The sequence below is a fragment of the Odontesthes bonariensis genome, chromosome 18 (assembly GCF_027942865.1).
Source record: "Odontesthes bonariensis isolate fOdoBon6 chromosome 18, fOdoBon6.hap1, whole genome shotgun sequence".
NCBI classification, from domain to species: domain Eukaryota; kingdom Metazoa; phylum Chordata; class Actinopteri; order Atheriniformes; family Atherinopsidae; genus Odontesthes; species Odontesthes bonariensis.
Genome location: NC_134523.1, coordinates 27,123,270 through 27,136,123, shown reverse-complemented (window position 1 = coordinate 27,136,123; position 12,854 = coordinate 27,123,270). Strand labels below are relative to the sequence as shown.

Below are 12,854 nucleotides of genomic sequence, written 5' to 3'. Positions count from 1 at the left end.
TGGATTTCGAGTGCAGCCAAACAAGAGGTCAGTGTGTTAACTCCAGTTCTTGCAGGTGTTCAGAGCGGTTCCCCCCTTCTCTTATTTTAGGAACAGTTAGTCATAGTAATCAGTCTGTTAGCAATATTTTAATGTCCAGTAGTGTTGTAGCTGCTATAAAACACCAAACTTCTCCAATTTGCACTTGGAAATCATCGGATGTCGATGCAGTTGATGCGGAAGGTCAGAAGTTGGCAGAATATATTGATACAGAAAGACCTCAGAGAGGCACAAAGCCAGAGTTTTGCAAGTTGGTGGAGCGACAGATTATTTTTGGTAAAAAATGGAAAGTACTAATTGGGGGTAGTAGTTATGGTCAATTTAATTTGAATCTGGAGGAGGAATTTAGTGAGAAGTTACAGATGTATTTGTTGAGAAATGGAATGTGCATTCTTAATCTTGAGGGTTCATGTAGCTTGGTTATCCATCATGAATCTTACTTTGTCATTGTGGACTGTGGAACAAGAAATTTACAGGGGTTGGCATCAGAAACGGGTACATCTGTAGTGGTATTTAACACTTGCTTCAATGATTTAATGATTCACATTATGAATCTTCGGAAATCATTAAATGCGACGGAGTATGGCATGTCTGCGATTTCTGTACAACAGAGTAGCTTTGGTTTAGAAGCATGTACCACAGTCATTGCTGACAGGCAGGTCACAGACGAACGTCATGGTGCCAGTTCAAGTAGTCAGCAATCAGTTAGAGGATCGTTCCATCAGGGCGATGATCGGTTTAAGTACGGGGGACTGCAGTGTGCAGCTGTGACTCTTGTTGCTTTAGCAAAGCACAAGATGGATAGTGTTTTTTCATGGCATTCTGACACATTAGATAATGTTGTTGTCAGAGGTGACGCCTTGTACACTTATTTGCGGGACAACAATCTGATTAGTGGTAGGAAGGAAACGCTCTGTGTTTTAGACTTGCCGAAGCAGGTTGATATTGACGGGTGTACTTTAGATGTGATGTATGGAGATTTTGTTGCTGGACATGTAGATGTTTTCCAGGGTGAGTTTATAGATTCTGGTGCACACACTACTCTCCGTGAAGGATTGCAAAAGATGTGCGCCACATATGAAACTTGTGTTCTGACTATAAATGGAAGTACCTGCGCTCTTATAAGTCAGAATGGAAAGTATGCTGTTGTAGATTCCCATGCACGTGATTGTAATGGAATGGTAAGTGTTTCAGGGAAAAGCAACGTTTTGTATTTAAACAGCTTTGATGATCTTTTGAATTATATTGAGAGATATGCTAGGCAAAAGAGAACCAGTCCCAAGGAATTTGAAATTAGTGGTGTGCAAATTGACATGCACAGAAATGAGTCAGCAACCATTAGTCCATTTGGCAGTAATTTGTTGAAACCTGTCTCTGTTCAGGAAGTCTTGTGTACAGATGAATCTAGAGGGCAAAAGAAGCCTCAGAGTAGTACATCTTGTAAAAAGATACAAGAAACTCATGAAGATCTTGTAACTTCAGATGTGTTTGTCACCAATGTGAGGACTAGAGCGTTAAAGTTTAATCCTCTTTCAAAAGTGGTGTCAGAAGCTGTTTGCAAACACTTGAACGTAGAATGCGAGAAAGGTGAGTCATCATCTGACTTGGTTGGGGACTTGGGGATACCATGCAAGGTGGAACCCATCGTCGGGGACGGAAACTGTTTTTTCCGGGCTGTTAGTCAGGCTGTAAGTGGGACTCAGAAATGGCACAGGAAAATTAGACTTGCCGTAGTGAAACAGTTAGAAAGGAATCCTCAAATGTATTGTAACATTTTGAGAAATGAAAATTCCTCTATAAAAGAGTATATTAAAAGATCAAGGATGCAATATGTTGGATCCTGGGCAACTGAAGTGGAAATTCAAGCTGCAGCAGACTGTTTGGGTGTGAACATAGTTACATATTATATTGATAAATGGCTTGAATATAAATGTGCTGCTGGTCAGTTCTCAAATCAGTGTGTGTATCTACAAAATATTCATGGTAACCATTACGAGACAGTTGTTTGTGTTAAGCAAACACAACATTGTTATGGTTATTGTAAGGAAAGGGTCTCCATTTCCCAAGGGTATAGTGTTCGAAATAAGACAACAAATGAACCTAATGTTTTAGAAAGTACAAAAACTGCAAACGGTTACGTACTGGATGATGATAGTGTCATTCATAATGCTATTAAACATTTGTCATTTAATCCTGTGTGTACAGATGTTTCAAAAGATTTGTGCAACAAGTATGATATTATGTTTGTTAAACAGAGCACACAAGGATCCACGGTTTCTGGGCCTTTGGGGAGTGTGTGTAAGACTGAAGAGATTGTAAAAGATGGTAACAGTTTTTTCAGAGCAGTGTCTCAAGTACTAAGCGGTTCCCAGAAGAGCCATCGCAGACTACGACTGGCTGCTGTTTCTTATTTGGAGAAGAACAAAGAGGGTAAACGGTTGGTTGGTAAAGGATTTTCTTCTGTGTCTGACTACGTTAAGAAGTCCTGTATGAAGTATGTTGGACATGAAGCTTCTGAAATCGAAATGCAGGCAACTGCAAATGCATTAGGAGTGGATTTGTATGTGCATAATGGCAAGGAATGGGTCAAATATGGGTGTACAAGCTCCACTGGTATAAATGAAGGAATATATCTGAAATATGACGGTTGTCATTTTGAGGTTATTACTTGTGTCTTGCAGGGTGATCAACAGTTTTGCTATGGTTTTTGTAAAGTTAATGATGTATCAGACACACCATACAAGTGTAGAAGAAAATCAAAAAAAACAAAATGCAGCACAGAAACAATTGGTTCAAAAACGTCTTCTCGGCATTTAAAGAAGAAAATTACATTTAAAAAAGTGATGGATTACCAACATGATTTGGAGTATAAAGACAAGATTAAATTGAAAAATAAAGCAATGTATTATTCAAAAATATCTTATAAAGAGAAAAAGATTGCAGAATTAAGAAGAAAGTACAGGGAAGTTAGGTTGTATAGAGAAAAAGTAAATGCATGGTTTAGAATGACTTATCAATTTGATACATTATATCAACAGAAGAAAAAGGTTCTAAGTAAAGAGAAATATCAATTTAATTTATTGCATAAAGAAAATGTAAAGGTGTTGAGTAAAGAAAAATATAAATTTAATTTATTGCATAAAGAAAATGTAAAGGTGTTGAGTAAAGAAAAATATAAATTTAATTTATTGCATAAAGAAAATGTAAAGGTGTTGAGTAAAGAAAAATATAAATTTAATTTATTGCATAAAGAATATGTAAAGGTATTGAGTAAAGAAAAATATAAACTAAATTTATCGCATAAAGAAAAAGTAAAGATGATGAGTAAAGAAAAATATAAAATAAATTTATTGCATAAAGAAAAAGTAAAGATGATGAGTAAAGAAAAATATAAATTAAATTTGTTGCATAAAGAAAATGTCAAGGCAATGAGTAAGAAGAAATTTAAGGTCAATTTGCAGCACAGGCAGAAATTAAAAGAGATTTGTCGTAGAAAGTATCATGGTAACATAGAACATAAGAAAAAGGTTTCAGTGCGTGTGAAATTAAATCAACAGCAACGTAAGGAAATGTTAAAAGAAATTGACTTTGTTATCAAACAGTTTTTGGATAAGGTCAAAGATGGGCCTGATTTTGTCTGCTGTGTCTGTCATAGACTGCTGTTTAGACATCAAGTATTAGTGTGTAGGAAAGATTTCTATTCTAAAAGCCAATCTAGTGCTTTAATTGCTGCAAAATGCATTTCGGAAGATTATGTGCACAAATGTGACAATAGTTGTGCTGTGCAATGTAAATTGACAGAGTCATCCAGAGGTAAACTGATGATTTGTTATACCTGTCATTACAAAATGAGCAAAGGTGTAATGCCACCAGAAAGTGTGACCAACAATTTAAATGTGGATATTATCCCTCCACAATTGGCTTGTCTAAATAGTTTAGAACAGCATTTAATAGCGTTGCATATACCATTCATGAAAATGTTGGCTTTACCCAAAGGGGGACAAAATGGTGTACATGGACCAGTGACTTGTGTTCCAGCAAATATTGTTGAAACGTGTAATGTATTGCCTCGTTGTAATATGGAAGGATCTTTGCTTGCTGTAAAATTAAAGCGTAAATTAACTTACAAAGGTCATTATAAGTATCAATTTGTTGATACTTTGCATGTACGTGAAGCACTTAAGTATTTAAAACAGTTCAACAAATACTATAAAGATATAGATTTTAATGAGAATTGGATCAATGAATTTTGTAGAGATGAAGATGATGTAGTGGACAAAGATGTGATTCCTGACATTTCTGAAAAAGAATTGGAGGAGACTGAGGAGCTGTTGCATGATCGACAGCATCATTGCATGTTTCAAGATACATGTCTCATGCCCGTTGACATAGGTCAGGAAGCTTTGGATCAGTATTTGGATAACATTTTAAATGTTGCTCCTGGTGAAGGTAATAATCCAGTAAAATTATTAAGCGATCCAGAAAATGAAGGCAAGTGCTTCCCTGGTTTGTTTCCATCTGGACAGAATACTTACCATGCAAAGAGGTTACATCGTTTAACATTGTTTCGGTATTTTAATAACAGGCTTTTACATGCTGATGGTAGATTTTCATCCAACGTTGAATATATATTTTATGCACAGTACATGTCTGAATTGGAACAGGTTATTTCTAATGTGTCAGTAGCATTACGTAAAGGGCAATGTGGTAAACCCCAGAATTTGGGTGACTTGTTGAAAAACGAGGAGTCTTTGAAGAAGTTGTTGGAGTTTGATGATGGCTATCGGTTCCTAAAACCCATTAGAGGGACTCCAGCTTTTTGGCAGTCTGCAAAACGTGACATCCTAGCCTGTGTTAAACAGCTGGGTAAGCCTACTTGGTTTGCGTCGTTTTCATCGGCAGATATGAGATGGACTAATCTTTTATATACCCTTTTGAAACATGATGGGCGAACAGAGACGGCTGAGCAATTGGAATGGGCAGATAAATGCGAACTGTTACGTCGAAATCCTGTGACTGCTGCCAGGATGTTTGATTTTAGATGGCATGTTTTCTTAAGAGAAGTTCTCATGTCTCCTGCTAATCCCATTGGTAAAGTTGTTGACTATTACTACCGTGTTGAGTTTCAGCAACGTGGTTCCCCTCATTGTCATTGCCTTTTCTGGATTTCTGGGGCTCCAATCCTAGATCAAAACACAGATGAGGAAGTTGTGGAATTTATAGATAAGTATATTACATGCGAACTTCCATCTGAGGACGAACCATTGTTTGAAGTGGTTACATCTGTTCAGCAGCATTCAAAACGTCACTCAAAATCATGTAAAAAGAAAAACACAGTTTGTCGTTTTAACTTTCCCCGACCTGCATCGAGCAGAACATTTATTTGTCGTAGTGAAAAAGATAAGGATAAGACTTGTACATGTAATTTGGATAAAACAAGCAGCAATGTACAGTGTGCCTGTGCAAGTAAAGAGGCAATGGCTCAAAATCAGGCAAAGGAGATTCTAAGTAAAGTGAAGAGTCTCCTTGCAGATGAAACTTGTCCCTATAGGACTGTAGAAGAAATTTTTCAAAGACTGGGTATAAATCAAGAAATATTTGAAAAGGTGTATAAACGAGTTAGTCGACATACACATGTAGTTTTGAAAAGAGAGATTAATGAAATTTGGATTAATCAGTATAGTCCGCCGCTGTTAAAAGCATGGAATGCTAATCTTGATATTCAATATTGTGTAGATGCATATGCTTGTTGTGTCTACATAGTGTCTTATATGTCAAAAAGCGAGAGAGAAATTGGCCTCATGCTAGGAAATGCCCAGAGAGAAGCATCCAGAGATGGCAATGTTAGTGCTAAAGAAGCGTTAAAGAAGCTTGGTAGTGTATATCTACATAATCGGGATGTGTGTGCTCAGGAAGCGGTGTATCGACTAACCAGTATGCATTTAAAGGAGTGTTCTAGGAAGGTTGTTTTTATTCCAACTGGTGACAACATTGTGAAAATGAGTTTACCTATTTCTGTTTTGAGACAGAAGGCAGCTACAAACGATCTCAGTTCAGAGGAAATGTGGATGACTGGTTTGGTTGATCGCTATAAAAATCGTCCAAAAGATGATATTTTTAACGATATGTGCATTGCAAAGTTTGCATCTGACTATCGGGTTCTGTCCAAGAATGAAAAATGTAAATCTGCTGTCAAGTTGAATAATGGTTTAGGTTTTGTGGCAAAAAGAAGTCGAACGCAACCATCAGTTGTTCGTTATGCGCGTTTTTCAGAGAGCAAAGATCCAGAAAAATTTTATCAGAGCATAATGCAATTATTTCTGCCGTATCGCGTTGATGGTGATCTGAAGCCTCCAGGTTGTGAAAGATTTGAACAATTTTATAGACTTGGTGTGGTTAAATTTATTGATGGAACCAAACATTTAGTGAAGTCTGTCGTAGATTTAAATAGAAGTGAATTCGAAGTGGAATCTTTTAACCTGGAGGCAGCAGATCAGGTGGTTGGCGACGTACTGCTTGAAAATGCATGGTGTGAGTTGTGTCCTGAAGTGGAGATGGAACGGTTGGAGGGTGTGGAAGGAATGAAACAAATAAAAGCAACACTGAGTGATGAAAAGGAACACATCCCAGATTTAAGCTCATCTTCCAAGGGAAATGTATTTGAGAAAAAGAGCACGCTGACTAGAATCGAAGGCTTAGCATTAATTAGATCTTTGAATGAAAGACAGTTCTCTGTTTTTTACCAAATCAGGCAATGGTGTTTAGACAAGGTAAATGGAAAAAATCCTGAACCGTTACACATTTTAATTACAGGAGGTGCAGGCACAGGTAAAAGTCATTTGATCAGAGCGATTGAATATGAATCAAAACGATTATTGTCACCAATGTGTCAATACACTGACAACACACCTGTTTTATTGACTGCTCCTACAGGTATTGCTGCGTATAATTTGGAAGCAACAACAATTCACACAACATTTTCTATTGGAATTGATGTACGCTTACCGTACACTCCTTTGGGAGAAGAGAAGCTCAATTCATTACGTCTGAAATATAGTGATGTACATATTCTCATCATAGATGAAATATCAATGGTAGATCACAATTTGCTATCATATGTGCATGGTAGATTGCGGCAGATCAAACAAACGGGTAACGTAGGCTCATTTGGAAACATTAGCGTAGTGGCAGTTGGAGATTTCTTCCAGTTACCTCCTGTCAAAGGCAAACCGTTGTATTCTGATGGAGTTGGCAGCAACTTGTGGTCTGATTTATTTAAAGTTGTAGAACTAACGGAAATAGTACGGCAAAAAGATTTTGTGTTTTCCCAGCTGTTAAACCGGATGAGGACTCGTTCAAAAGAGACCCCCATGCTACCTGGTGACATAAATGTTTTAAAAGTTTGTGAAACGGGTGAGGTCAGCTCAGCCTTGCATATATTTGCAACAAATGAACAAGTAAATGAGCATAATATGAAACAGTTGTTTGAGAATTGCCCAGAATATGTGAAAATTGAGGCACAGGATTCTGTCAATGATAAAAAAACAGGCAAATTGCGGTTGTTGCAAGGGAGTCACGCCAAAGCTTTACATACCGGTTTGTCAGAGGTTCTGTTGTTGGGTAAGGGTGCACGCGTTATGCTGTGTAAAAACGTGGATGTCGGGGATGGTTTAGTTAACGGTGTTTGTGGCATTGTGACAGATATCATAATACCAGAAAAGGACAAGTTTCCTAAATTGGTTTATGTTAGATTTGATGACGATCGTGTAGGCATCCACAGAAGGAAAACGTGTGTGTATGGGTCCTCGGATGTGGTTGGTTCCACACCTATTGTACCCGAGGAGGAAAGGGCCACTGTTAAAGGTGGATTGCGACGACAATTTCCACTGAAATTGGCGTGGGCCTGTACGGTACACAAAGTACAAGGCTTAACAGTAGACAAAGCTGTTGTTTGTCTAAACAAAATCTTTGCACCTGGTCAAGCTTATGTTGCTCTAAGCAGAGTTAGGAGTCTTTCAGGTTTGACCATTCAAGACTTTAATGAAAAAAGGATTTATTGTAAGGATGATATTACGGTTGCTATCCAGAGTATGACACCCCTTTTGATGTGTGGACCTGCACAGTTGAGCGGATTTGACACATCTGCTTTTACTGTGTTCTTAATGAACGTCCAAAGTTTGAATCGACATGTTAAAGATTTAGCTTTTTGTACTCAGCAATGGAAACCTAAATGTATTGCTGTAACAGAAACATGGATTCTTGAACCTCAAGCTGATACGGTAAAGATTGATGGTTACAGTTTCAACAACTGTCCCCGACGTTTATCGTATGATGGTACCCAGCCATCGTTGATTGGGTTGCAAGACCAACAACATGGCGGTGTTGGCATGTATACTGCAGATGGTGTGGAATATGAAGTTTTAAAGCCACCACAGGTCAATTTAGAGTGTTTAGTTTATAACTTTTTGCATTTGAACATTAAAATGGTTGTAATTTATCGCTCACCACAGTATCCTCTGTCATTATTTAAAACCAATTTGGTAAAGATGCTTGACTGGCTGGAGCAATTGGCAACTGGAACAATAGCATTGATGGGAGATTTTAATGATGATATTTTAAAGTCATCAACTATCTTAAATTGTGTTAAAACCAGAGGATATGTTCAAATAGTCCAGGAAGCAACTACTGAAAGGGGTAGTTTAATAGATCACATCTATGTTAAATCAGATGTATATGAGGGAGAAGCAGTGGTAATACCAACATATTTTAGTGATCATGAAGGAATTCTGTGTGGTTTTAAGCTGATTTAGTTATTTAATGAAATAATTATTTGTTTTAGTTTTTGAAGTAGAGATGGAGAGTATATTTGGGGGGGAAAGTATTTATTTTTTAATGGTTTTTTAACTATTCAAAACCCTCCGAGCAACATACAAAGTAACACAGAACCAGGGAAACAACACGACACCAGAACAGGGACAGACGACAGCGAGCACTGATAAACAAGGTGGCCTCGGCCTACCATTGCACACTGTACATAAAAATCCACAAACATCCTCATGGAGCTTAACAACTCCATTGCACACAGCACATAAACAAACAACACCGGAGTGTGGTTTTAAGCTGATGTAGTTTTTAATGAAATAATTATTTTGTGTTTTTGTTTTTTAAGTACAGATGAGAGTATATTGGAGGGGGGAAGAGTATTTTTGTACATGTTATAAATTAAGTTTATGTTTTCTGTATATTTTACAAGGTTTAAAAAATGACAATTCTGAATCCCAAAAAGTTGAACGATGTGACAGCTCACAGGCAAGAGGGGGATTCTCCGCCACGATTTGCCTGTGTGACCTGCCCCGTCTCTTTCCTGTCCCAAAGGGGGTTCTCACTTCACATCAGGAGGAAGCATCCCGATGCATACTTCTGTGCACGGAAGGAGCTGCCGCTCAGTAAGTCAGGACTGAAGACGAAGGCAGAGACTAAGACAGGAACTAATAGTGGCCCTTCCGCCTGTCCCGGAGGTGGCGCATTAGCTAAGCACTTTAATTACCTATGTTATGAAATTTGTGTTGTATTTAACAGTAAACAAGTCTTTATTGTGTAAAGGTTTCGTTTCTTGCATTAAGACGGCATTTATTTAACTTTCACATATTTGAAAATAGTGATAAACGGCTATTAATATAAGTTAACATACAGAAATTGGCATGCTGTTCTTAATGCAAGTTTTGCTTTACCTTGTCATATAGCATTAAAAAAAGCAAAAGGCAATGGTATTGGTACTCCCACTTGTGGGACGGGGTTCAAATCCCTGTGTTGCCCTGCTGATTTGTGCTGACAAGTTTGAAGAAATTTTGATGACAAGTAGAAAACCTTTAAACTCTGGACTGGCAAAGTGTGCGTTTAAAGATGTTTTATGCCAATGTAAAGAAGTTATGAGAAACATGAGCATAATAGAAATTCTTGTAGGATTTTGGTTGGTGTCGATGTGATTAATTTTGGTCTGTTGTGACACAGAAAGTGTCGCTGCTCAACAACGCGACTGAAAAAGAGCCAAAACTGCCGCTCCAGCAGCGTCATCAATGGTGTCACGCCTTTCCTGCAACAGAGCATGAGGCAGAGTATTTGAATCTCCCAGATGGCCTTCAATTCACAACAGTATGACACAAGTGGAATGTGTTCAACGTTGGACTGATGTCTCACCTTCCGGACAGGAGTTCTTATATGTTGATTATTGTATTGTTTAACATTACATGATCTTTTTTTTTTTTTTTTTTTTTGGTGCCATTGTAAAACTTTTCACCAGGACTAAAGATTAAAAGTAGCCTTTGGTGGCTAACTCTGGCATGTCATAGATGTAATGTTATTAATATGCACTGTCTTGTTAATAAATAAAATGGAAAATTTGAGTGACTGTCAGTTTCTGTTTTGTGGCAAAGGATTGGAGAGGACTTCTTGAAGGCTATTCAACATCATGTGTGGCTAAAGTGGAAAAAGTTACTACATTATGTGTTAAAGTTTGATTGGGCGGGGCTTTTAATGACTTGTAAACACGTACCACGCCAATGTGTCCAGCGCTGCTCAGTAATAATGCACCAAAAATATGGTGCAGATGGGATGATGTCTCAGGGAGATATAGCTGTTTAAATGATATAGGGGGCGCACTGGAGTCACATTTCAATATAATCCTATTGGGCTCTTTAGATATGAACAAAGGTCATTCTTATCTAGTTTGGTGCAAATCGGATGATGCATGTGAGATTTAGAGCCGAACGTATGCAAACGGCGAGGGATTGGAATGTGCCATTCTGCCACGCCCACACTATTTTGTAGGTCCTGACAAGACGCACAGGTGTGCTGAGTTTCATGATTGTCGGTGAAAGCATGGCTTGGATCTGATGTTTTTAGATATTCTAGGGGGCGCTGTGGAGGCATTAGGCCACGCCCATCAAATATTGGACTGCTCACCTGTTGGGGGGTGGATTAGGATCGATCCCAGTTAGTTTGGTGCATCTCGACTAAAAACTGTAGAATTTAGAGTCAAACGTATGGTAACGGCGTGATGTCTGACTTCACCAAGCAGCCATAGCCACGCCTTCAACTGAAAACTGTTGGTGCTTTAAAGCAAGTGAGACCAACTTGTTTTCTGTATTCTGACTCAAGATCATGTTGATTAGGTGAAGGGGGCCAGAGATGGAGCTTTCCAAGTAAAAAAAGGGACTTCCTGTTCTGAGGGGGCGGGGCTTATATGACGTCAGCATATGACCACATAGGATTGACATGCATCCAACATGGATGACTCATACCAAGTTTGGTGCAGATTTAACTTTTTAGGTGAAAGTTATAGCGTTTCGTTTACACTGGCGAATACGTCAAGTTCGCCGCTTGGCCAAGCCCCCTAAACATGCTCAAAAACTCAAGATTTCTGATAACTTTTGTGCCCCCATCCCTTAACTGCATACCGACCAAAGATGAAGTCCGTAGCTCAAAATCTCTGGGGCGTGAAAATTTTCCTGCGAGGTGTGTAAATATGAAAAATGGCCAAAATTTGCCCTTTGACCCAAAATGGCCGCCTCCTTGTACGTTTTAGAGCATACCTCCAAGAGACTTTTGTTCTTGATGTGAGAAGATCTACGTACATACCGAGTTTCAGATCTCTACAACGTACGGTTCAGGCTATCTCACGTTAGGTGGCGCTGTAGAGCAGTTTGGCCACGCCCACTTTCGATTCCATTAAAAACATTTGATTTCACGCGGGGGACAATTTTGGGCAAAGTTGCGTGAGTTTTCGAATACGTTAAGGCGTCCCCATTTGCGATTCCGGGCGGAAAAGAAACAGGAATAATAATAATAATAATAATAATAGTGAAATCCTACAGATACAATAGGCCTTCGCAGCGCTTAGCTGCTCGGGCCTAATAATAATAATAGTGAAATCCTACAGATACAATAGGCCTTCGCAGCGCTTAGCTGCTCGGGCCTAATAATAATAATAGTGAAATCCTTCAGTTACAATAGGCCTTCGCAGCGCTTAGCTGCTCGGGCCTAACAAGCAGTGATAACGGCCCTCGCAGCCAAGCGCAGCTCCGGCCTTGCGACCGCCTGACCGCCGGCACCGCCACCCCGACGTGGTCACCGATGCCGTCACACGTCTCCCGCGCCCGTCCACCGGGCGGAGCGTGCGACGAATCTCCCAAATCGTTTTCAGTCCACGTCAGTACGACACCAGTGGCACGTGTTCAAAGTTGGAGCGATATGCCATCTACCAGACAGGAGTTACCGTCACTTCCTGTTTTGTGGGGGCGGGGTTTAGCGACGTCAGAAATGTACAATGCCAACGTGTGAAGCGCTGCTCCGTAATGATGCACAAAAAATATGGTGCAGACCGGAGGATGTCTCAAGGAGATATAGCTGTTTAAATGATCTAGGGGGCGCACTGGAGTCACACTCCAATATAATCCTATTGGGCTCTTTAGATGTTAACAAAGGTCATTCATATCTAGTTTGGTGCAAATCGGATGATGCGTGTGAGATTTAGAGCCGAACGTATGCAAACGGCGAGGGATAGGAATGTGCCATTAAGCCACGCCCACACTATTTTCTAGGTCCTGACAAGACGCACAGGTGTGCTGAGTTTCATGATTGTCGTTCAAAGCATGGCTTGGGGCTGATGTTTTTAGATGTTCTAGGGGGCGCTGTGGAGGCATTAGGCCACGCCCATCAAATATTGGACCTCACACCTGTTGGGGGGTGGATTAGGATCGATCCCAGTGAGTTTGGTGCATCTCGGCTCAAAACTGTAGAATTTAGAGCCAAACGTA

General features: G+C 39.4%; 1 protein-coding gene across 1 annotated transcript in view; it reads right to left on the bottom strand.

Annotated features, from left to right (window-relative positions):
- Positions 1-12,854, bottom strand: part of nudcd1 (NudC domain containing 1) — a 462,800-nt gene that overhangs the window by 391,701 nt on the left and 58,245 nt on the right. The window lies entirely within an intron of this gene.